This window comes from Nuphar pumila, chromosome 8 (assembly GCF_984573655.1).
Source record: "Nuphar pumila chromosome 8, dmNupPumi1.hap1.1, whole genome shotgun sequence".
In the NCBI taxonomy this organism is placed as follows: domain Eukaryota; kingdom Viridiplantae; phylum Streptophyta; class Magnoliopsida; order Nymphaeales; family Nymphaeaceae; genus Nuphar; species Nuphar pumila.
Window position 1 is genome coordinate 43,235,572 of NC_143256.1, and position 25,139 is coordinate 43,260,710.

Below are 25,139 nucleotides of genomic sequence, written 5' to 3' on the forward strand. Positions count from 1 at the left end.
ATAAAGAGACAGGGGTTCGTAAAGAACCATCCATTAATCGCTCATCTCCTTCCCCTTGATCTTCTCTTTCCTCTCAATTCCTCCTTCTTAGTAGTAGAAGCAGACCCACTAAAGAACGAAAGGAAGGCTTCCCTTCCCTCCCTCCTTCAGAGTTTCTGCAAAACCGAGGTAAGTCTTTCTTCCTCCCTTTTCTAATTTTCTGTAAATTTTTCCTTTCTTTATAATGTTTATTCATTTTAAATTTCGTTCCTCTTCATTTTGTTTTTTTTGAGGCATAGATGGTAGGGTCGATCTGCATATAGCAGGATCGACCCACCTGTTGCTACAATAACATTGGAATGATCTCATTTCGATATTTTTTGTTTTTCTATCTTTCTTTTCTCTTTTCTTCTTTCTTTTCTTTTCTTTCTTATTTTCTTTTATGATTTGCTTGTATGCTCTGCTCCATCCTAACGATCGAGCGATAATTCCCTTTTGATCGGACATCTCGAGCTCCAATTTATGTTTAGTTTCCTGTTTTAGTTTATACTTGATTACTTTTTATGTTTTATTCATCCTTGTTCATTGTGTTGTATTCTTCCTTGTTGCATTTGATTGCTCATCATATTTGAGATTCTTCCATTTTGATTTTATGTTTCCATTTGAGTGCCCAATGTGTGTTTTGATTTCACACCCCATTTTGTTCATCCATGGCATCTCATCTGTGGAATTTCTGTTTCATCACCTATCACCATCTTCTGCAAGATGCATATTCATACTGCTATAGTTAGATCACCAGTGTGCTCGTTGGTTCCCCTTTGGAATCTGAAGCATCCACCTCCAGAGATATTGGCTCTCGCATGCCTATAAAGGTTTGCTAATGTAAGTATGGAGATGATAGAATCTTTAGAAATTTTTTCTGCTGGCAACCAGTTCCAGCCATTCCGCGCTGGAGGGATGGAGGGTGGCCATCGCACTATATGCTAATCGTGATGAGTTGTTTTAGGCTTGAAAAGCACTGTGATTCAAAATTTATAGGATGGAAGTAGCATTGTCAATAAAAAAAAAACTCAAATCGCTTTCCTTCTTAAATCAGAATTTTAGGATTTCTACAAAGTTGTTCATTCCATTACATGTTATTGAATATCAGTTATTCCATCTGTGTTTAGCATGGTTTGTTGGGAAATGATTTATTCTGTGCATGATTATCATGACTCATTAGATTATTTATAGCTCATCCTTGCCTTATGCTCATAACCTTGGTGCTCTTAAAGTTGAAGACTCACCCATTTCATTTTTTTGCAAAATTCTGGTTATTAGAGATCAGAATCTCTATCTGGAGTTCTTAGGCATTATTTCATCTTATTTTAGTATATTTTCTAAGAATTAGTGATTTTGGGGTCTGCTTGAATTACGAACATTGGTATACATCCTTGCGCTTCTTTGCTTTCTCTGTTGAAAACTCGAACATCCACCAGCTGTTGCTCAAGATGCTACTAATTATGCTTATGGAGGAGCAATCATTTGAAGGTCTGCATTCTTAGAAGGGCCCCTTTTGAAGCCTAAATGATAATCACCACAAACATAGAAGTAGTAGCGAGTTGCATCTAGTCCAGAAATAGATAATGAGCAAGGACATACTATTTTATCTTCGAATGGTTGAGCAAAAGATAGGAGCAAGCATTATCTGGTTGAGTAGAAGAAAGGAGCAGAGGAGTGCCACTTCGAATGTGTTGTCTGTGATGTTATTGGCAACTTCCTCCACTGTGGCAATGGCCCTCGAACTCACCATCTTCAATACCTGCATTTCCACATCATCATACACCTAGGGGTGTCAGTCCACTTTATCTCAGCATCATCTCGGTTCATTAGCAGAGCATCTATGCTTCCAGTTTCATAGTTATCACTTGACATCATCTGGTGTCGTTTGATAATATCATTGAACCCCATTGAATATTTACATAGTGCAATCATTCAAAATCATCTGATATCACTCGAGGACATCTGTTGTCTTCGGTATATCGATTGCCATTTCATATGCCTAGCATCCATTCCCCATACTGCATTGTAGCATTGCATAACATCTTCATAGCCTATGGTGCATCCACCTTACCTTTCATGATCTTTATCATACCTCTTGTAAATGTCATCCCAGCGTTGTTTCCTCATGATGAAGGTGGGTTGCATAAACTACATTGATGATCCCACCTCTTGCAGCACTGACAAAAGCCAAGTTGCTTTAAAAGTGACTAGTACTCAGCCTCCTAGTTTTACCTACTATATAGGAATCCCACATTGTATGCCTCTCAGTAATGTGTGCTGGTTTCCTTGGCTTCAACCTTTGCCCTTGTGGGTTCACTCTTTCAAGGAAAGGTACTCCCCAGATGCTTCTCGAGTTCTTGTCGGGTGTCCATCTCCACTTGAATAACATCCCTGAGATACAAAGACCATATAATGCTTGGTTAGCATGATCCCTGGTCGTCCCCTTTCTATGACATCCTAATTCCTCTGTTGTCACCACAGCATCAGCCCTTATCATTCCAACATTTATGCACCTGCTGCTACAACCCCATTTGCAGTATCAGGTGCATGTTTTTTTTTTGCAGCTCACTTCAAACTTCACTACCAACAGCTACACTCCCTGTTACACCCACTGTGGCTTCTTGTGCTTCAATAAGCACAACAGCCCTAAGGCTGCCATAGCCTTCTATGCTTTTGTAGCATCACTATATACCACATTTTGCACCTTCCATCTTCATATTCTAGCAACTTACAACACTCTCCACCATTTACCGTCCCCACTTCTTGCTATACCTCCATCAACAACACCCACATTTTCACAACCCTGATGCCCATCCCTTCAGCACTCCTGCACTCCACGTCAGTCACATACATACCAACACTTCGTCATAAGCACATTATTTCCACTGCATAATCATTTCCTACTTCATTACTTGCACTCACAATATAGCAAGCATCACTATACTTACAGCAACATATGTGTTGTCCTGTTACACATCCATTCCCTACCTCAATCGTCCCACTTCAGCAACACAGCATGCATTCTTATAACCTCCCTGCACATGCTCACTATCCCTTTTACATCTTACCTCCAGCTTGTCGTGTGCATATGCACAATATATCATCCATTCCCTTTTCAGCACTTTGTTGTGCAAATGAACAATATGTCACATATTTTACTAATGTGCCGCTATGCAAATGCATATCATGTCATCTTTCCTAGTGAACTTGCATGTCCCTTTTCTCATATAGACCTTTGTTGGCCATTAGGCAAATGTATGTAAACTCCCATTTAGTATAAGGCATTACATGTGCCTTCTTATATGTAGGTTTTCACTTGCCTAAGATGTTACACATATGGGCTCATACATACATTTTTTTATAAAGTGTGTATGTGAGCATTTCATCATCAATATAGGCATGGCTACTTGCCTATTCATTTCTTTATTAGAATAGGCTCAAATCCTATGCATTTCCAATTCTAATATGATATTCACAATTTCTCTCTGCATTAGTATATCAATTGGTGCTGACTTGGTTTCTATAGAAAAAACATGAGAAATGTTGATTTCTTTCTCAGATTAAAGGTTTTATTATTTCAATTTCAATTCCAAGGTTGTAATAAATTAGATATTAATGACAATCTTTACTTTATAGCTTAGCATAGAATGTATGAGCATTGTAGATATCCTAAATTGTTTGTTTCATATCATCTTCTCTTTTCTTTCAAAAATTTCACAAATGGGAACACGAGTGACACATGCACCATTCTAATAAAAGGTGATTAAATCCTAAGTTGACGATTTGCATCAATGACCATAGTCAAGGTGTGAACAAAACTTAGGATTTTCATCTTTTATGGAATAACATTGGATCCACATTGGGTCTTTTCTCAAAAATCATCATATTTTTAAATATTTTCTTCCTTTATCAGAGTTTAATTCAAAATTAACTCAAAATATATATCAATGGCCATAGTAAGAATATATTGAGAGTTAATTTCATTTCAAACTCTATAAAGGCACCAAAATATGTTTTATTCTTTATTTGAATTTAAATATGATTATTATATAATACACTTTATGACCATAGTCAGAAATGTATTATATTTTTAATCTTATTTCAATTCATCTAAAAAATGAAATATGTTTTTCAATATCCAATTTTCAAAATTCTTTAATTCATTCATCATTTAGGATAGAATTACATCATGTTTTCAAAATTCTTTTCATATTATTTCAAAATCCAAGTCATTTTGAGATAATTCTTCAAATATCTTCGTCATTTCTCAAATCAATCTTCAATTCTTATTTATAAATTCAAATTCATCTTTCTATTAAAATTCAAACTCCAATTTCAAAGTCCAATTTGACTTTGAAATTTTGAATTCATCTCTAAGATTTAAAATTCAATTTTTAACTCAAAATCGAATTTCAAAGTTCAATTCAACTTTGAAAATTTCAAATTCATTTCCATGTTCAGGATTCGATTCAAAATTCAATTCAATATTCCAGATTGAATTTCAAAGTTCAATTTAAACTTTGAAATTTCCAGATTCATCACCTGATTTCAAAAATTCAAGTTTTAAACCAAGTTTATTTTCTATTCTTCACTTTAAATTCCCAAATCTCCAAGTTCCATCCGGATTTCCAAAATCCAATTCTATTTGGATTCCTCAAATCAAATTCCATTTTCAAAATTCATTCCCAATTCCATCTTGGATTCCAGATTTCACATCCCATTCCATCTCAGATTCCAGATTTTGAATCCAATTCCTTCTTGGATTCCAGATTTCAAATCCCATTCCATCTAGGATTCCAGATTTCAAATCCAATTTCATATTGGATTCCAGATCTAAAACCCAATTCCATCTTGCATTCTAGATTTTGGATCCAATCCCATCTAGAATTTCAGATTTCAAATCCAATTCCATCTAGGATTCCAGATTTCAAATATGATTTCATCTTGGATTCAGATTTTTAAATCCAATCACATTTTCCAATTTGATTTCCAATTCCAAACTCAATCCCATTTTCAAATCTCATCTGGATTTCAAGATTCCCATTTCAGTTCCTATTTCAAAAACCATTTTTAAATCTATTTCTTAAAGTCTAAATCCAAATTCAATTCCTCTTTCAAGTTTTAAAATTAAGAATTCCTTTTTTAGAATCGATCCACTCAAATTCAAAGTCCATTTTGACCTTGAAACTCCATTTTCCTCAAATTTCTATCTCAAAATTCCAAAATCTCCTTTTCTTGTTATTTCTTCAAATTCAAAATCCATTTTCCAAACTCTGATTATTTCAAGACTTATAATTTCAAAGTCTCTTCTTCCAGATCCATTTTTCAAAATTCTAAGTTAGATTCAAAATCTAACTTTTTCAAGCCAATTTCAACCCTTTGAATCATTCTTCAAGTATCTTCAAGTACATTTCAAAATCACTTGGGAAAATCAAAGTTCTAAAAACTTCTTTTCAAAAGCATACATCTTTGCATTTACATTGCACAAGCATGATTCTTTGTGCATTCTTAGACTTAGAATAAATTCATAGATAATATTTAGGCAAAGCAAAAGACATAAATTCTATCCTTGGTTCGATTACCCCTGGTAAAGGCACCAGGAACGGTCGAACCTCGTACCGACGAGCGAAACCTGTCTCTCCATTTTCCTGCAAACTTTCAAAACGAAGGCGAGTAATTTCAAAATCTTTTCAAAATTAAGGTCAAGTGAGACCTTTGTAAAAGAGTTCCTCTCTCTTTCTTTCCTTTTCTCTTCTATCTTTTCTTTTCTATCTTTTATTCTCCTTCAAAAAGGGAATAGAGGGTAGAAAGGCAAAAGGGAAGGAAAAAGAGGAAACAAAAGGAAAATTTTTGCAATGATCATAGCACCCGGCGTCTGTTATTTAATTTCTAATGTGGTAACCGGGGATGCTACAGACCGAGTAAATCTCATGCGAGCAACACGCAACTGAGAGAAACCCTCGCATAGGTAAGGATTGCAATCCATACTACTGTAGTAGTGAGGTGTCTTAAAAGATTACCTCGACCTCCCTAACTCTAAGTGACTGGAGGTCAAAGGATGCTACAACTCTTGTCAAACATGTGTCGTAGTAACGACTAGTTACTTAGGGTTGTACCATCCACCCTCTCTAAGGTAAACCATTTTGTGAATGGGGCGCAACAAGTTTATCTTTCTTAGGCTCATCTATCAAGTCATACCTTCCTTCGAGGTATTTATGCCTCGTGGTCCCTGCGGGGTACGCAAATGAGGTCTTAGTCTACCCATCCACATGCTCAGCCTCACCCGACTAACAAGAGCACATCGCTCCTGAAAGCGATCATAACACCATTTTATCTTTCTCATTACTAGGGCATAGACATATGTGAGCTTACTCACGAACAAGGGGCCATCGCCCAAAGACTCCAACTGAGTCTAAACAACCACAACAGTGTGTTTCTCATACCCTATGGTGTTTAAGTTTTTGTATCATTTTGTACATCACAAGTGTATTGTGCACCTTGTGCACTCATCAATGCCTCAAGCACGAGACCAAAATATACCTCTTGAGATACGTACTATGCAGTACTAGTGTCAAGTTGTGCTACGTGTAGGTGCGAACTAAGACCCATAAAATCTCAAGTCAATCACACAATTATGAAATGGAGGCAAAGATACATATGCATATCTTAGAAAAACACATTTCAATTACATGAGAATGTGCAAGTGAGTATACAATTCTATAATTTCAAGAGATATGCAATTCAAGAGCATAACGTAAACACAATTGCAAGTACATTGAGCTAAAACAAGTAATGCAAGCTTCTAATTATAATTTCTAGTAGTTAGAACTTCAAATGTCAATATTTGGCAATTCTCGCATAGCGAGGCCACTTTTGTAGAAAAGATTTATGATTTTTGGTACACTCATGTGTTGAGATTGAAATCTAGAATATTCTCATTCGTATGAGAATTACAATCGCATTTTCAAGGTGGATCGCTGCACTTGTGAGAGAAACGATGTAAATATGTCACGAGGACAATTATACGTATATGCATCACTAGGTTACTAATGTTCGCAAAACATCTTGCTCTGATGCAGACAAAGTGGAACCAATTCTATAAGGGGATTCATGAATTCAACACACTTATGTCTTGAGAATGAAATCTAGGATATTCCCAACTAATGAGAATAACATTAGCGTTACCCCGGTATGGGTTGTTGTACTGTACGGAGACAACTGTTGCAAAAATGATGGTTTTTGATAAGATGACCAAAACCTTAATCGGTGGGGAAATCATACACATTGGTGGCATTGCACCGCTTACTAATGGCGCACTTAGAGTCCATCTAAAACAGGGTCACAAAGAGCCCACACGAAAGAACCATTTGGGATCACCTCTCCTTTGCTCACCTGAATGCATCAAACTCAAGGCACAGGATGCCGATATGCCCAAACACCAATTGTGGCCCCATGGGCCACTCTAGGCACACATATACTCTGTTGCCCTGACTAAATGGGGTTGTCGGACAACGAACTCGAACCCGCCAAAAATGGCAAGCTCTAAGCTTTAATGCAACGCTCAGTTGCGAGACTCATTTCGCCCTTCCTATATATATATATATCCCTTTATTTTTTCGTCTTAAACCCCCTAGACACATTATTATTGTAGCTGTAACATTGGGTCGCAATAGACCACTGGGTCCACGCCTAGTGTGCCACACAGTTCAGGGAGCATACTTGAATGCTCGGTGAGGCTGCCCGGGTGCAGGTGCACCATCACCCGGTTCCTCAAACTGACTAAGGCAACCCAATGAGTTGCGGTCTGGTCCTTTGGAAGTGACCCTCCAAACTAATAAATGACCCTTGTCTGGGTCTTATCGTCGGACCAAGGGGCTGACAAGGCTGGCAGCCAACAAGGGGGCAACCAAATGGCAGGGTGCCAGGGTGTGGCTCACACCTGGCAGCACCTTGCCGCACAGGGGCCAACAGCTAGGGGAAAGTGCATGGATCTGGTCCTCTGGACCAGACCATGCAGGCCTGACAAGCGTTGGTTTGAACCTCAGGTTCAGACCAGGGGTGCTGGCATAGGGCAGAAGTCCAAAATGGGGCTACCCGGGGTGAGGTTAGCACCCGGCGCCCACCGAAACGCCATGGTTAAAGGTGAAGGCCACGGGTCTAGTCCTCTGGACCAGACCATGTGGGTCTGACAACTCTCTGGTATGAACCCACGGTTCAGACGAGTCACGCAGGCTAAGGTCAGTGGCATGATGCGGGGATTCCCGGGTGCAGTTAGCACCTGGCAGCGACTATGGCGCCAAGGAAAAAATAAGGGAGGTTGGACCTTTGGTTTGGTCCTCTAGACCAGACCACTCGGTCTGGTCCTCTAGACCAGACCACTTGATCTGTCACACTCATTGGTCAGGACCCATGGCTCGGACCATACTTGTCATGGACGGGAGCCCGGTCCAGGCCCCAAACTGCTAGGCTACTCAACGACTTGTCGTGAGCGCCAAGAGCGATAAAGGGCTAAGCTAAGGAGCTTGGATGCTCCGGACTGGGTCTGTCCCAGCATGGGATGGACCAACCAAACCCTGCAAAATAGCGAAAAGAAATGAAAACTGAAGGTAAAAGAAAAAGAGAGAGTTCAGGCGATATCAAGGAAGCACAAGGGTGCAAAAAGAAGATAGAAATGGAAACATTGGTAAATCTAGAAATATTTATTTTCAGAGTTTACAAGTGCATCAAAATGATAGAGCCATAGTTTACAAAATGCACCCAATGAGGCTCAACCACCCTCATTATGGCTCTTCCCTGGAAAGAGCCATAGGGATTTCGTAAATTCCATGGGGCGCAGCCCCATGCTGATTGCTTGGAGGGTCGCCCCACCATCATGATGGTGCTCCTTGCCTCATCATGAAGTCGCCTACTATGGGTAGGGCCAATCATGGCCCTCCCTTTAAAAACATCTTCTAGATTTTACAAAAATGCCATTACCCCAGTTGGTCAACCTGACCAGCTGGTCTTCATGGCTAAAGACGTCCACACTTACAAAGGATGGTTGACCATGGGCTTGGTCAACCCTCCCCAATCGCCCCTAACTCAAAATGGGATAATGCTTCATGATTAAATTTTTATTTATCATTAATGATAATAATAAAAATATTACCATATATTTTTATTCTAAATTCCTCATTATAATCAATTTCTCAAGCCTTTCCCAAGAAAAACATCATCTCTCACGAAATTTACTTGTGTTATGTCTCGTATACTATCGATATGCATTTTTCAGTTATTTACATGCACTGACGAGGTTTTTCTTTGTTTGGGTCTCAAATTTGGGGACAAACTAAATATATACATTATGAATTTACCCTTAAAATTTCAGAAGTTAATTCAATACGGATTTCCCTCAATCGCTATTTACATTTTACTTACAGGATTTTCAGACTTCGTATATCCATACAGGTCCATAAATGAGAAATTCTCTAAATCGCACAAGAAATCTCATACACCAAAACACTTCGTATTTTATTACCTTAAAAATATTGTGGACTTTACAACCTCTACAGTATCAACTCACACAAGGCAGCTCATCTTCAACTTCCAGCAAGCCCCTTCTATTGGCACCCCTCCTTCAACCTTCAAGTGGTCAGCCTCTTCATCTCCAACCTGTCTACCTCCTTCATCATGCTGCAACACAACCAACTCCTACAACACTCAAGTAGGTGGCTTCCCTCCAATCGGCATCTCTTCCCACCTCTCCACTTCCTGCACCATCTAGCCGTATCATCAAGCCTTGCAGCCACCACAAGAGGAGTTGTAGCCGAATCTTCATCCAGCTTCAACGATCTTCATGCCGAACAAGATCTAGCTTTCTTTTGTAGCAGCAAGGTCCATCCCTCCTTGACCCTTTCAAGCATCCATACATTGCAGCGAGACTTCCCTTTCAGCCGATCCAAGGTACGATTCATCTTTGCTCATTAGATTTTTTTTTTGAAATATCCCCTTTGTCTCACCTTGACATGCTATCTTCAAGCTTCTTTTTCGTAAGTATAACATGCAGCTAGTTCAAAAACTAGATCCATGACAATACAAGGGGCTCTTTAATGGTTTTGAAAAATAGAAAAACAAAAAAAATGTGTATTTTACATGTTTGAACTAAAGAATTGATGAGATCCATCCATTCGATGGATTGGATCTCTCATTTCGAGAGTCACATCAAGAAAGGATCATGACTCCCCGATTGATTTATTTTAATTATATTTCCCATGAAGATTTCATGCTCTTGATGCATATTATTTAAGCATGTACTATGGTTTTAGATTTCACTTTGTCCATTTAAGCTAGACTATTTAGATTTTATTATTGTTTTACAAGTTTAATTCATATGCTCGGTCTAATTGTCATTTAGTGTTTATTTTCTTGTCAATAAATCTTGGAAAAATCATTTATGAGTGCCTTTGTTTGTTACTGATCTCCCACCAAAAATGTGAAATGATTTAGGTTCTTGAACTCTACAAAAAAATCAAAAGCACAAATCGAGTTTTTAACCCACTGGAATTCTCAGACCTCTCTTTAGCAGAGTTGTTGGTTTGAGATCTCCCCCATGGGAGATCCGAATCATCCCCAAAACAATATAGTAGATCACTGATTGGATCTTCCATTTTCATGTAATTTTCTGGATTTTTCTAAAAGGATTTATTCCCTGTCAAAATTTGGGTTTAGCAGACCCTTGTGAAAATCTGGTTATATCTTTGTGAGGGTCTAGACAGACCTTAGTCTGCTGTGGCGCTCTAATCTGTAGGTTGGATGCTCCAATTGTCAAAATAGAAACTGTTTTTCTTAATATCCTCTATCATTTCCCAGAATTTCAGGATTTTAGGACTCAACTTACTATTTTTCCAGATTTTACAAGTTCACTGATGAATTCCCTGTCATTTCAATTTTATCAGAATTAGAGGTCTGATAATCCTTTGTGTCCTCCCAATCCATAGATTCAATGCGAAAACTGTCAAAAGATGAATTGTTCATCTATGTGTCAGGGACATCCCTCTAAAATTTCAAAGGTTTTGGCCACAATTTGCCATTTGTTTTGCATTTTTTGTGAAAATCTTTCAGTCTGCCCTAAATTCTAGAGTAACCAGATTCTGACCGAACTTGCCAGAGCTGTAGATCTCCGACCATAGGTCGAATCCCAAATCTGTAAAAGGAAAAAATCCTTGCCTAACTGTTCTCTCTCACCTCATAAAATTTGGTGAATTTCTATGGTAGGTTAGTAACCAAAATTTAATTTTCATTAGGGAAAATCTAGATTTTTACGCAAAATCTCATTTTTTCTAAGATTTTTAATTAATTTCCATATTAGAAATTACCGAAAATATTAATTTTCATATTCCATTCTGTTATTAGAGTTAGTCTAGGTGTCCATACCAAATTTGGTGTAATTTTAAGTTCATTTTCCTTGTGTGAGTTAATTTGTCAAATCAAAGGCGAAATTCAGGCAAAATTTAATGTCTTCTTGATATTTTTGCATTTTTAGGGTTTTAGCATACATATAATCATTTTAGTTCATAATATGTTTGATTTACATCTCATTTGCAAGCATTGGAATTTCAAAATTCATATTTTTACAAAAATTATTTTAGAAAACCCTGATTTCAAGGCCATAGTCTTGTTATCAGGGGCATTTTGGTTATTTTGACCCCAATTTTGAATTTTCAAACTTTATTTTCGGATTTTCTATCCATTTTTATCATATGTTTCTTATGTTTATATCAGGAAGGTATGAATTGGGTTTATATTTGGATAATATCTGATAATTTTCCAATATTTTTGGATAAATCCATATAAACCTACATTTCTATGCTGACCCCATTTTCTAGTTTTATAGGGATATTCAGGAGGAAGACTTCATTTATTTTTCTTTTATTTCATTTTAATGTAATATCAGATGTAATAATTTGGAATAAGAGTTAGATTTCTGCATATAATAGAATGCATTGCATATAGTTTACTTTTCGTAAATTTCAAATATCTGATGTATGTCAATTTATGTATATTTTACCAAATCCACTATGATTGACACAAATGGCACATGTACAAGCTCTTAGGGAGTTGAAAAACTCATTGAAATTCGTATTTATGACCATAGTTGGAATACGAAGGAAACCCAGATTTGTGATCTTCGTATTAGCCATATTCAGCCTACACTCTTAGGCTAACTTCAAAAATGCACTGCATTTCTCAAAAACTGAAAAGGATTTTCTTAAATTCCTCAAAGAAATATCTTTCAAATCCATATCCATTTATTTCAATCATTTCAAACAATCATATGCTTTCAATTCAATTCAGAGAAATCGATTTTCTCAAAATTTTCTAAGTCTTTCTTAGAAATTGATTTTCTCAAAAACTTTGAGTTTTCAAATGATATTTCAAGTATTTTCCAAGTTCAAAACATGATTTTCCAATGTTTTAACATCCTCAAATTTCAAACTCCCAAGTTTTCAGAAATTGATTTTCTTAAAATCTTTGCATTACTTCTGAAATTGGTTTTCTCAGAATTCTCAATTCTTCTCTAGAAATCTATTTTCTTAGGAAAAACAGTTCAAATCTCAAAAATCGATTTTCTCAAAGTTCCAATCATACTGAGAATCAATTTTCCCTTCAAAAGTTATGTTGCATTTTTCCAAGCACATTTCAATATTCCAAGCAAACATTATATTTCTCAAAATGTGCATTTTTTCAAAACTCCATAGCACATGCCTGATTCTTTGTGCATTTTAAGAAAATAGAGCATGATTCAGATATTTGAACTTAGTTAAAGCAAACATTGATCCAAGGTTTAATTACCCTTGGTAAAGGCACCAAGAATGGTTGAACCTCGTACCGACAAGCGGATCCCATTCCACAAAAGTTTCCCACAAATTTTAAAAAATGGATGCGAGTAATTTTCAAAAACCATTTTCAAAACTTTGGTCGAGTTTGACTTGCAGAATCATTTCTCTCTCTCGCAGAGGGAGGGAAAATTTTTGCAATGATAACACATAGTTCGGGATAAAGCCTCACAATTGGGCCACTTATTTGGGTCGATGCCCTCCTACCACGTACCAAGGGCCATATTCCAAAGTATATCGGCGGGTGCTCAAGGATGTTGGAAAAATACAAGCCTAGAACCGGAGATGAATTTTTATGCCATGTACTTTGAGTTTCGACTCGAGTATATTGGCATAGCATGATTGGACACAGTTGATCTAAGCCTAGAGTCAGGATTAGGGTCCTACAACTATTTCAAAATTGATACAACTAAGTCAGTTTCTTAGGGAATATTGTATGTGCATAATTGTTTGTGCAGGATGTGATTGAAAACATTCTCATTTATTTCTCATTTCCCTTTTATTTGCTTTTTATATCATTTCTCAAATCTCATTTATTTTTCGAACAGTTTTATCAAAACCCTGGACGATTTTCAAAAACCTCATATTTTTCCTCAAAAAGTCCAAGTGATTTCCCTTTTCCTATCTTTCCTATGGATCTCAAAATTTTAGCCTTATTTCAATCCTGCCTGCAATTTTTTTAAAAATCATATATTCTCCTATTTTTCCCAAATTTTCATTCCATTTGTCTATCTGCAAAATTCTTCACCTTATTTTCTTCGTACATTCCCTGATTAGTGTGGTGGAGATTGTCTATCCACCTTCCCTTTTGGTTTCTTTTCCTTCCAAATCCCTGTTGTAGGATATTTTTACCAAGAAGCATCTCTTTCCTTCAAAAATGTTTTTTTCTTCATGGTTGACGACCTCGCCTAGGTAACAAGGCATATCTCGGTTATTTGTTTCCTCTCACAGAATAACAACGCAGTCATTGCAATTCCCATCCTTGGTGATGGGATATTTTCTTCAAATTGTCAACCTAACTTCAATTCTTCATCCATTGTTCTCTTTCTGTCCTTGTCCACAAAGTCATTGCATTTAAGAATTTTCCTTTACTCTAATCATCTCATTTGTCCTACAGAGAGTTTCAACATCGTAGAATGGTTCAAACCAGATCCGGGAAGAAAACAATGTTGCATCAATATCCTAACAGTAGCAGCGAGCAAGAAATAGGTTCATCGCGATCATCCAGGAACCAGAGTCAACAAGACAATGATGATGTTGATCCACAAATATACTCATTATTTTAGAAAATGATAAGTAAGATGATGACAAAGCAAGCATGGGTCAGGTCTGGCAAGATTCCTAGCAAGAAGAAGATTAAGGGTCGTACTCTGAAAAAACACCCAAAAATTTCAAAGAAACGGGTTCAGCATGAGAACATTTTAGAAGAAACCGAGTCAAAGGATGACACCGATGAAGAGTGTGAGGCTCAGCAAGTTTTTCAGAAGATGTCTCAGGAACAAGGGTCAGCCAATAAGCTAAAAAATCAGTCTGCTAAGGACCCTGACCAACCACAACTCAGAGACGTGGTCAAAATGGTGAGAGATCTGCAAGCTCGCAACAAGGGCAAAAGGTCTTCACCAAGTGAAGATTTCAATGATGGTTTAGACGGGGATGACAGTCTTGAGAATCTCCCTAGAAAGTTTATCAAGTTCGATGATTCAGGCAATCCAAAGGCACATCTGGCCATGTTCTTTGCCGAGTGTGCAAAATTCAAAAAAGATAATCGAGCTGTCTTCCTTTGCTTCCCTCACAGTCTGGAGGGAATGGCGGCCAAATGGTATTCAGATCACATCAATCCCATTGAGTTGAAGGAATTCAACAAGGTGGTTAATCTTTTTATTGAGCGATTTTTATTCAACACAGAGGCATCGCCAACCCTCAATCATCTCTACAATCTGAAGTAGAAAGAGGACAAAAAGGCTAGAGACTTCATTCATAGATGGAGATCCACTTGCAATCAAATGAGGGATCCGATATCAGAAGGGCATGCTGTAAACACCTCAAATTTTCACCCTCATTCACAAACACCTACCTCTTGCCACTGAGACCCATTCTATGTGGTCTTCAGGAAACCAACTAGTCGATATTTGAGACAGGGTTGTTCATAGCCCAAATTTTACAATAAATTTCAATACTTCATCCTACAATCAAGATTCAATTCTCGTTTTTGGCTCAACCTCAATTATCAATTCTCATCCTCAGATGAAAATTTTCAATCCTTTGTGTCTGCCAGGGGTCCGGGATTCCAAGTCCCTCTTCCAGGGTTTACATTTCATGTGTCATTGCACATCATTGCATGCATTTAGCATATCGCTTCATTGCATTGCATGGCATTGCATGTTATTACATTTCATTATCGAGATTCAGAACTCCTGTTTTCAAAATATTGAATCCAGATTCGAGTTTTAAAGCTCATCTTTCAAAAGCAATTTCAAATACCTGGGTTTTAAATCGATATTTTGCCACTTGCCAACCCCTGGGATCTTATATTTCAAAATGTTTCTCTTAGAAAATGATATGGATTCATTTTAAACTCAATTTTAATTGATTTCAACTCTCAGATGAGACCCATATAGGTGTTGTTGTTTTTGGATTCCTTCATTTATCAGATTTATAAAAAATTTCAGAGTCCTAGTTGGATCAGGACTCTATCTTTTCATCTTTTTAAATCTTTTCAAAACTCCATTTTGATTTTAAACCAGATGTAGTCTTATTCCTTACTCATTCTTTTCATTTTGGCCAAAATCTCAGAGTCCAAGTTGAATCAGGATTCTTTTTCCAGAGTCCTGGTCGGATCAGGACTCTGGCTTTTATTACCATTTTTACATGTTTTCAAGAAAACCTTTCAAAATCTTTTGTTTTGGCCAAAATCTTAGAGTCCCAGTCGAATTAGGACTCTTTCTCAGAGTCCTAATCGAATTAGGACTTTATTCTGATTTCATCCATTACTCTTGTTCTTCGCTTGTTTTCGAAAACCTTCTCACCTGATTTTCAAAAGAACCAAAATCTTAGTCTCAGTGGGATTAGGACTCTATCACAAAGTTTCAGTCGTACTAGGACTCTGTTTTTTATCTCTATTTTCACCTGTTTTTAATAAAATTTTGTCAAAATCCTTCATTCTGGTCAAAATTATAGAGTTCTAGCTGGATCAGGACTCTTCTTCAGAGTTTTAGTCAGATTAGAACCCTATTTTTTGTTGCTATTTTACTTGTTTTCAACCAAATCTTTCAAAAGAAGTCAAAAACTTAGAGTTTTAGTTGAACTAGGACTTTATTCAAAGAGTCCCAGTTGGATTAGGACTATGACCCTGATTTCAATCTTGAGAGAATCTTTCATAAATCTCTTTGTTTATCTCTTCAGAAACCAAAGTTGTTACACCTTTATCACAAAGTTTCAAAATTCTGAGATTTTGTCTTAGAGTTCTGATCGAATCAGGACTCTATCCTGAGTTCATTTTCTCACTTCATTTTCACTTGTTTTTAAAAGTTCTTTTTAAAATCTCATCATTTGCTTTCTAGAAAACCAAAAAATTCTCAAAGTTCTAATCGAATTAGGACTCTTTTTCAGAGTCCTAGTCAGATCGGGACTCTGAACCGGACTTCAATTTCTACCTTATTGTCACCTGTTTTTCAAAATCCTCTCGTTTGTTTTCTCAGAAAATCTAAAATTTAAGTCCTAGTCAAATTAGGACTCTTTTTTAGAGTCCCAATTGGACCAAAACTCTGTTCTGATTTCACTGTTTATTGCCATTTTTATTGGTTTTTGCAAATTCTTTCATCTATTTTTTAGAAAAGACTCAAAATCTAGAGTTTTAGTTCGATCAGGACTTTGTCTCAGAGTCCTAATCTGATCAGGACTCTATTCTAAATCTTGTTTTTACTCCCATTTCCATTTTCTCCATTTGTTTTTCAAAAATTAGCCTATTTTGCAGACTTTCAGTTGATTCGGGACTCTATTTCAAAGTTCCAGTTGATTCAAGACTCTATTTTAGAGTTTCAGTTGAGTTAGGACTCTAACCCTGATTGCATTTTCCAACTTATTTTTACCATTATTGATAAAATCTTTCAAAAACTTCTTTATTTGACTTTCAAAAACCTAAATCTCAGAGTCCTAGTTGGTTCAAGACTCTGGTCCAGGATTTCAGTTCGCTTAAGACTCTATTTTCAAAACCTTTGAATTCCATATGTTGATTTTAACTCCTTTTCAAAGCCATTTTCAATCTTTATTTCAAATTATTCAAAACTCTGATGTGGGGCCCACTCAATTGGCGCCATATCTAGAGGAGTTTTGACTCAGTCAGGACTTTGTGTTATCCCAAAACTTTCAATTTCAAGTCTACTTTTAAATCTCTTTTGAAAAACCTCTCATTTTCAAGTTTTAAAATCATTTTTGAAAAACCAAATGGGGCCCACTCGAGGTGGCGCCACATTCACAAAAGTCAGGGTTAGAATAGGGTTAGTCAGTGTTCTAGTTAGATTAGTGGTTCAAAAGAGTCAAAATTGATTTTTGAAAATCCATTTTAACTTTGGTTTTTAACTATTGTTTTTCTAAGTTTTAAATTGGAGTTTTAAAAACCCAATGTGGGCCCACACTAGGTGGCACCACATTTGGAGGTCTTTTAGGTCAATTAGGTGTTTAATTAGAGGTTAATTAGGTTAGTTAGGGTTAGGGGTAGTTTAGTAATCCTCTATCAAAATTGCACCCCCCTAAGAAGCCAATTAGGAAAAGAGTTTGGATTTTTCCAAACTCTTTAATTAGAAAACCTAATTTATTTCTATAAATAGAGAGCCCAAAGGGGGTTGACCCCTATTCTCTCCCTCTCACTTTCTTGGAGCTTCTCTCTCCTCCCAGCACCCTCTCCTTCCTCCATTGCAGCGGCAGCCCCCAAGGTAAATTCTCTCAACATTATTTCATGCTTTTTATTAATTTTTTTACTTTATTTCATGTATTTCATCATTGTTACCCCCTTGTTCATGGATTTCAACCATGATTTTTATTCAAGAACCTCAAAATCGGTTCAAGAAGATGATCTAACTCTGTTTCATTATGTTTTTCAAGATTTTAATCCGTTAGAATCATTTATAAATATATTTTTTATGTTCTTAACCAATGAAAGGTGTGATTTGTCTGATAAATGGGCTAAATCCATCTTTTCAAAGGGTAAATCAAATTCAACCATGGATTCCTTGCATTTTTTTATTTTCTTATCATATTAGTGTTTATTTTATATATTTTAACATCAAATCAAATTTTGTTATGTTGTTCTTGTATTCTTTTTATTACTTTCCATGTTTAAATTAGTTTTTTTTAGTGTTTTATTAAATATACATGTGTTTTGATTCTAGGTCTGTAAAAATCATGCTATTTTGTGTTTAAATATCCATTAGAAAATTTTGATTTTTTTATGGTTGGTCCACAGATTTTTCAGTAACTTCCTATAAAAAATTTAGATGTTTTTGGGTTCGAGAACCCTATCAGAAAAATAAAAAGTCGAATTGTGATTCCTATTCCTTAAAATTGCTATTGAGATTCAGGTATAACTTGCTAATACGATATTTCTGTCATCCAAGGTCTGATTCATGATCTGTAAACTGAAGTAGCTTCATATTGATGTCTATTATTTGCTATAATTTGTGTATAATTTTCTGTCTCTGTCTGCTACTTTTCCTCTGTCAGAAGGTAAGATCAATTTCTCAGAACTCGTTATGCTTCATTCAAACCCTATTTCAACTTGTGTCAATTGTATCTTCCTAACCAAAGACCCGATTGATAATCTATAAAAAGGAATCTCTTCATCTATATATCTCCTATTCACTGCTAAAATTTCAAAATTTTTGAATGAAGTTTGCTATTTTTCTATGTACCCAAAATAGGAAGCACCTGTTTTAATATATTTTATGTTTGTTAAATTCAAGCATAGATTGTCGGAGCGATATCTCCCTAACCAAAGATGATTTTTTAGATCTGTAAATAGATGAATCTCTGTTTTTTTGTCTAGTATTCTTCTATAAATTTTTATAAATTTCCATGGTGATTTGATCCCTGATTCAGGTCTGACACTGTGACAGATACGTGCCCACGGGTAAAAATAGCATATTTTAGGGTTTTTATGCAAATTTTGAATTGAAATAATGTCAAAAATAAATTTTTATGATTTTAGTTTAATATTAGGGTTATCACTAGTGCTAGTGTTGATTTTTATTAATTTTGGAATTCATTTGATGCTCGAATAAATTATATTGCAAAACAGGGTGCCCGTAGGATCCCGAAACACTGGCAAAATCGTGTTTTTCATGATATTTTTTATTTTCTTCATAAAAGTTCATGTTTTTAGAGTTTTTTCATGTTTAGAATCATGCTAGGATATTGCGTAGTCGATTTGGCTTTGATTTGAGTTTTTTAAAACCCTAATTAAAAAATTTTACCAAAATATTTTCTGAAAAACCTTGATTTCAAGGCCATAGTCTTGTTTTCAGGGGTATTTTTGTCAATTTTCCCTAAATTCTGAATATCAAAGTTATTTATCTTTATTTTTTCTTCAATTTTACTTCATATTTTATTATGTTTATATCAGGAAAATATGGAAAAAGGCTTATATCTAGATAAATCCAATAATTTTCATATATTACTGGATAATTTCAGAAAAGCCAACATATCTTCACTAATAAGTTTTCTTGTTTTGCAGGGACATTCCATGGCTGTATTTATTTTACTTTCCTATATTTAAATTCAATTAGTGATGTAACTTAAATACCATTGGAATAAGAATTTAAACTCCTCCTTAAAATTAGGGTTTGCATTGCATATAGTTTAAAATTTGATATATAACTGTTATGTTTGTCATTCACGCACATATTTCAATTCCACCATGGTCTACACGAATGGCACGTGCACTAGCTTTTAGGGAGTTGATAAACTCGATCGAGTTTGTATTTATGGTCATAGTCAGAATATGAACAAAATTCAGATTTACCATCTTCTTTTAAGCCACAATCAGCCTACACTCTTAGGCTATTTTCAAAAAACCATAGCATATTTCAATTTTTTTATCCTTTTAGAATCAAGTGGGTTATATTCAATCCATATTTGTGGTCATAGTCAGGGATATGTAGAGAATTTGATTCATGGAAATTCTATAAGGCACAAAAATTCATTTTCAAACAATTTTCTCAGAAATCTTTTCTCAAAATCATATCCATGCATCATCTAGGTTTAGATTGCATCATGAATATATTTCACATGGCCACACGCCCATCCTTTTGATGTATTTTCCAAATTTCATCCCATAAAATCGATTTTCTAAAATTTGCTCTGATTTCCCTCAAAATCGATTTTCTCAAAAACCCTTGGTTCTTCAAAGAATTTCCAAATGCTTGTCAAAGTTCAAAATTTATTTTCTAAGTTATATTCCCAATTTCAAAGTTTAAATTCAAAGAAATCAACTTTCTCTAAAGTCATTTTGAGTTTTATCAGAAATTGATTTCCTCAAAACTTTAAGATTTCTTCATAAATCGATTTTCCTTTTCTTCAGAAATATTCTCTTAACAAGGCTCATGATTTTCAAAGTGTTATCTTTTTCAGTTATTCTGAATCATACATCATGTTTTTTTTCAAATCTGCATTTTCTGAAATTCATAGCACATGCCTGATTCTTTGTGCATTTAGGACTAGAACATCGGTTTAGACAGGTTGAGGAAAGCAAAGCACTAGATTGATCCTTGGTTCAACTACCCCCGGTAAAGGTGTCAGGAATGGTTGAACCTCGTACCGATAGGCGAGTCCCATTCTTCAGAATTATCCTGCATTTTAAAACGGAGGCGAGTTATTTTCAAAATCTTTTTCAAATGTCAGTTTGACTTGCAAAAGTAAAATTTTGCAATGATAACAGGTTTGGCGACCGTGATGGGACCTGTCTTCGCCTGATCAATCTAATTTTTTGCTCTATTCAACTTGTCAAAATCGTGTTCTATAATGTCAGCTCTATTTCATGTGAACCTAGGAGCCTAGATTCAAACCCAGCTGACATGGATTGCATATAGACTTAAGCATGGTTTGGTAGGACTGATTGAGGAGGCTTTATTCATGCTCACTTAGACTTAGGTCAAATACAATCCTCCTCAATCTAAGATCTGATTGAAAACAATATTTGCTTCTTAAAGTTTTTCAAAATTTTACTTCTTTAGGTCTTAGAGCCATATGTTTTCTTGCATATGATCATATTTCAAAAACAACAACACCTACTTTTACCCGGTCTTCACGTTGCTGGGCTTTCTTCCAGAACCATAGTTTGGGACAAAGCCTCACAACTGGGCCACCTATTTGGGTTAAAACCCCCTGCCACGTACCAAGAGCCATAGCCCAAAGTATATCTGCAGGCGCTCAAGGATGTTGGAAAACATAAGCCTAGAACTGGAGAAATTCTTTTACGCCACGTACATCGAGTCTTGGCTTGAGTATATTGGCATAGCATGATTGGACAAAGATGATTTGAGCCTTAGAGTTAGGATTAGGGTCCTACAGCTATTTCAAAACTTGTGTATTTAGAGTCAGCTTTTAGGGAATGTTGTATGTGCATACTTGTTTGTAAAGGATGTGATTGAATGTACTTTGTTTATTTTTCTTTATTTTCTCACATTTTCCCTAATTTTTCATAAAATACTAGACGATTTTCAAAATCCTCTATTTCCATCTTTTTTTATGCACTACCTAGCATCCTCATCTTATTTTCCAAACCCTGGAGGATTTTCAGAAAATTCCTCCATTTTTCTTCAAAACACCAGGTCATTTCCATCCTTCCTTTTCTCTGGATCTCGAAGTTCCAGCCTTGTTTTTATCCTGCCTGCAATTTCTTCAAAAATCATGTAGTCTTATCCTGATTTCCTCTTTATTTTTCAGTCTATTTTGATGGCATCCAGTGAGCTTGATTCAGTCTTTTCTGAGGGCCATATCTCCTATGAGGTGTGGCAAGGTCTCCCCGATCATCAAACTCTAAACACCGGACCTTTCATTCCCCGGTGGTACTATTCTTGGCTCAAGAACTTCTCTCTTATGTTCTCGGACCATCTAAGTGACTACGGATTAGAGCTGGCATCAGCAGTGGGGGAGCAGATCATCAATGGTAGTTTGACTCAAACCTTAGCAGAGCGGTGGAATCCATGTACCTGTACCATTTAGTTCCCGTGAGGAGAGATGACTCTACTACTGGACGAATTCTCAGATATTATGGATCTGCCTGAGCCAGCTGGTCAGCCCGAGGATCCGATAGAGCAACAATTTTTTATCAACATCAAGGGACTTGACCCCCGAGATGCATTGGCCTGTATGACTGGATACAGATCTTGGCCATTGATAGAGGTGTATGAAAGTCAGTATGTCAATCTATTTGAGTTATACCAACAGTATGGAGCATTTGAAGTAGTTGACTCCTTATCCCAAGCAGCGTGAGAAAAGATTTAGCATGCGATGGTTTTATGCACCATAGGGCTAGCCTTCTTCCAGGACGGACAGAACTACGTGGATATTAGAATAGTACAGCTTCTGCGAAGATAGGGAAGCCGACAGACCAACCGTCTTTCTATTGCCATGGTTGTGCTCGCCTTCTTATACCGTGGATTGACCCGCTTCGTGCTTAAAGATTCAGTCTTAGTCGAAGGATGCATCTACGCCTTACACTCTTGGTTCCTTCGGCATGTACCAACTTGAGCCAGCTCATTCAGATATAACAGCAAGAAGCCATTACCCATCGCTGGGTATAGATTTGTGATCGAGAATCTCTATGAAGAAGAAATCGTGTGGGGCTACTTCGACCATCACGAGTCACTCCCTCGGTACACCTATGCATATGACAAGCGATTCAAGTTACTCGGATCATTCTTCTTAGTTTATTATCAGCCAGAGCGATGTGTCAGACAGTTCTCGCAGAGATAGAAGTGCATTGAAGCTCGATTATTGTCAGACATTGTGTCAGATATCGATCTGAAGTCTACTCAGTGGTCTGGAACATACCATTTTGCCAAGCATAGCTGGGATTCTTTTGTAACTCTCATTATTTTTCTTGGTCTCTGAGTGTCTTCTGATTATCATGAATGGTGGAAAATTATTTGTATGCCCCCTCTTTCTCAAGCTTATTATTAATAAAATTATTTTCCTTCAACAAATCTCATTTTATTATGGTTTGATGACCTTGCCTAGGTAACAAGGCATATTTTAGTTGTTTATCTCTTTCTACAAAGAATATCAACGCAATTTTCGTGATTCCATCAATGACCCATTCTTTGGTAATGGGATATCCTTCAAATTGTCAACCTAACCCTCATCAAATGTTTTCTCCCCTATTCGTTTTATTCTAAAGCTATTCTTCAAAGCTAATTGCCCATTTTGTTCTGCAGAGAGCACTTACTATCTTACATGGTTCAGACAAGGTCCGGCAGGAAAACTGCACCAGTCCAACACATTAGTTATTCGTCAGCATTTGAACAAGAAATGGCCTCCCCATGATCTGCCGAAAACAGAAGCCAACAGGGCAATGATGATATTGACCCTCAGATGTATTTGTTGTTTCAGAGAATGATGAACAAGATGTTGTCTGAACAAACAGAGGCCAACTCAGGAAAAACTCATAATAAGAAAAAGGTCAAGGGCCGAACAGTGAAGAAGCATTGAGAATATCTCCAAAAGGCAGAGTCGTCATAAAGACACTTCTAACAAAGCGGAATCAGTGGGTGATACCGATGAGGAATGTGAGAATGAGCAAGAATTTTGAAGATCGACTCAAGGGCAAGGGTCGGCTTACAGATCCAAGGATCAGTTGGTTGATGACCTTGATCAGCCACAGCTCAAAGACGTAGTCATAATGGTCAAGGATCTGTAGGCTCGTGATAAGGGTAAGAAGGTCTTTACGAGTGAAGACTTTTATGATGGACTAGATGGGGATGACAGACTTGACAATCTCTTCAAGAAATTTATCAAGTTTGATGGTTCGAGTGATCCAAAAGCATATCTTGCCCTATTCTTCGCAGAGTGTTCCAAGTTCAGAAGGAACAATCGAGCCCTATTCTTTTGTTTCCCTCACAGTCTGATGGGTATCACAGCAAAGTGGTATTCAGAGCATATTAACCCCATTGAGCTAAAGGAATTTGACAAAGTGGTTAATTTGTTTATCGAACGCTTCCTATTCAATGCTGAGGTTGTGGTGCCCCTAACCTCGACCTTGGAAAAATCCTTTGAATTTTTGAGGAATTTTTTTTTTTTGAAATGGTTTTACGATAAACAATAGAAAGCACGAAAAAGGGAAATCAAGTAACAAGGTCGTAAGTCTGAAAGGGCCACAGGTAAGTAAAGCATTTATGTCTATCAAAGTTCAAAAGAGTACAAGTTCAAGTCTAAAGGATTATACAACCCATGAGTTTAAAATACAAAATAAGACAAGAGTACAACAAATCTATCAGTCTCTCAAAACAGGGGAATTATCCCCTTGAAAGCCAAAACCGAACAGGAGCAAGATTAGCAGATAAGTGTGGGTCCCCAAGCCTCCTCTGTGTGCCATCGCATCGCCACAGTACGAGTTCATCACCTGCATCCCTATGAAACAGGGTCAACACTCTCGCGAGATGATGAAGAAACAACATCATATCTCTATTTCTCAAGGAAGAAGCATGCACATAACATGGAAAATGTGATACAATGTATATATGTGCCTATGTCAAGTAAGTGCAAACATCTAAAGCAGTGAACAGGAAACTGAGCAACTTCTAACCACAAGTAGCTAAGAAACAGTAAAGAAACAAAACAAGTGCAGTAACCAGAGAAGCAAGGAACTACTAAAGTACGTCAGTTGTGTTTGGTTAGTAATTAAGTTCTTCTGATTACTCCTTCGGGTACGTGAAGGCACCTCGCATTCTATGAGTCATGCACCCGACGTCTGTTATTAAATTTCTAATATGGTAACCGAGGATGTTACAGACCGAGTAAACCTCATGCGAGCAGCACGCAGCTGAGAGAAACTCTCGCATAGGTAAGGATTGCAATCCATTCTACTGCAATAGTGAGGTACTCTTAAAAGATCACCCCGACCTCCCTAACTCTGAGTGACTGGAGGTCAAAGGACGCTACAACTCCTGTCAAAACACGTGTCGTAGTAACGACTAGTCACTCAGGGTTGTATCATCCACCCTCTCTAAGGTGAACTGTTTTGTGAATGGG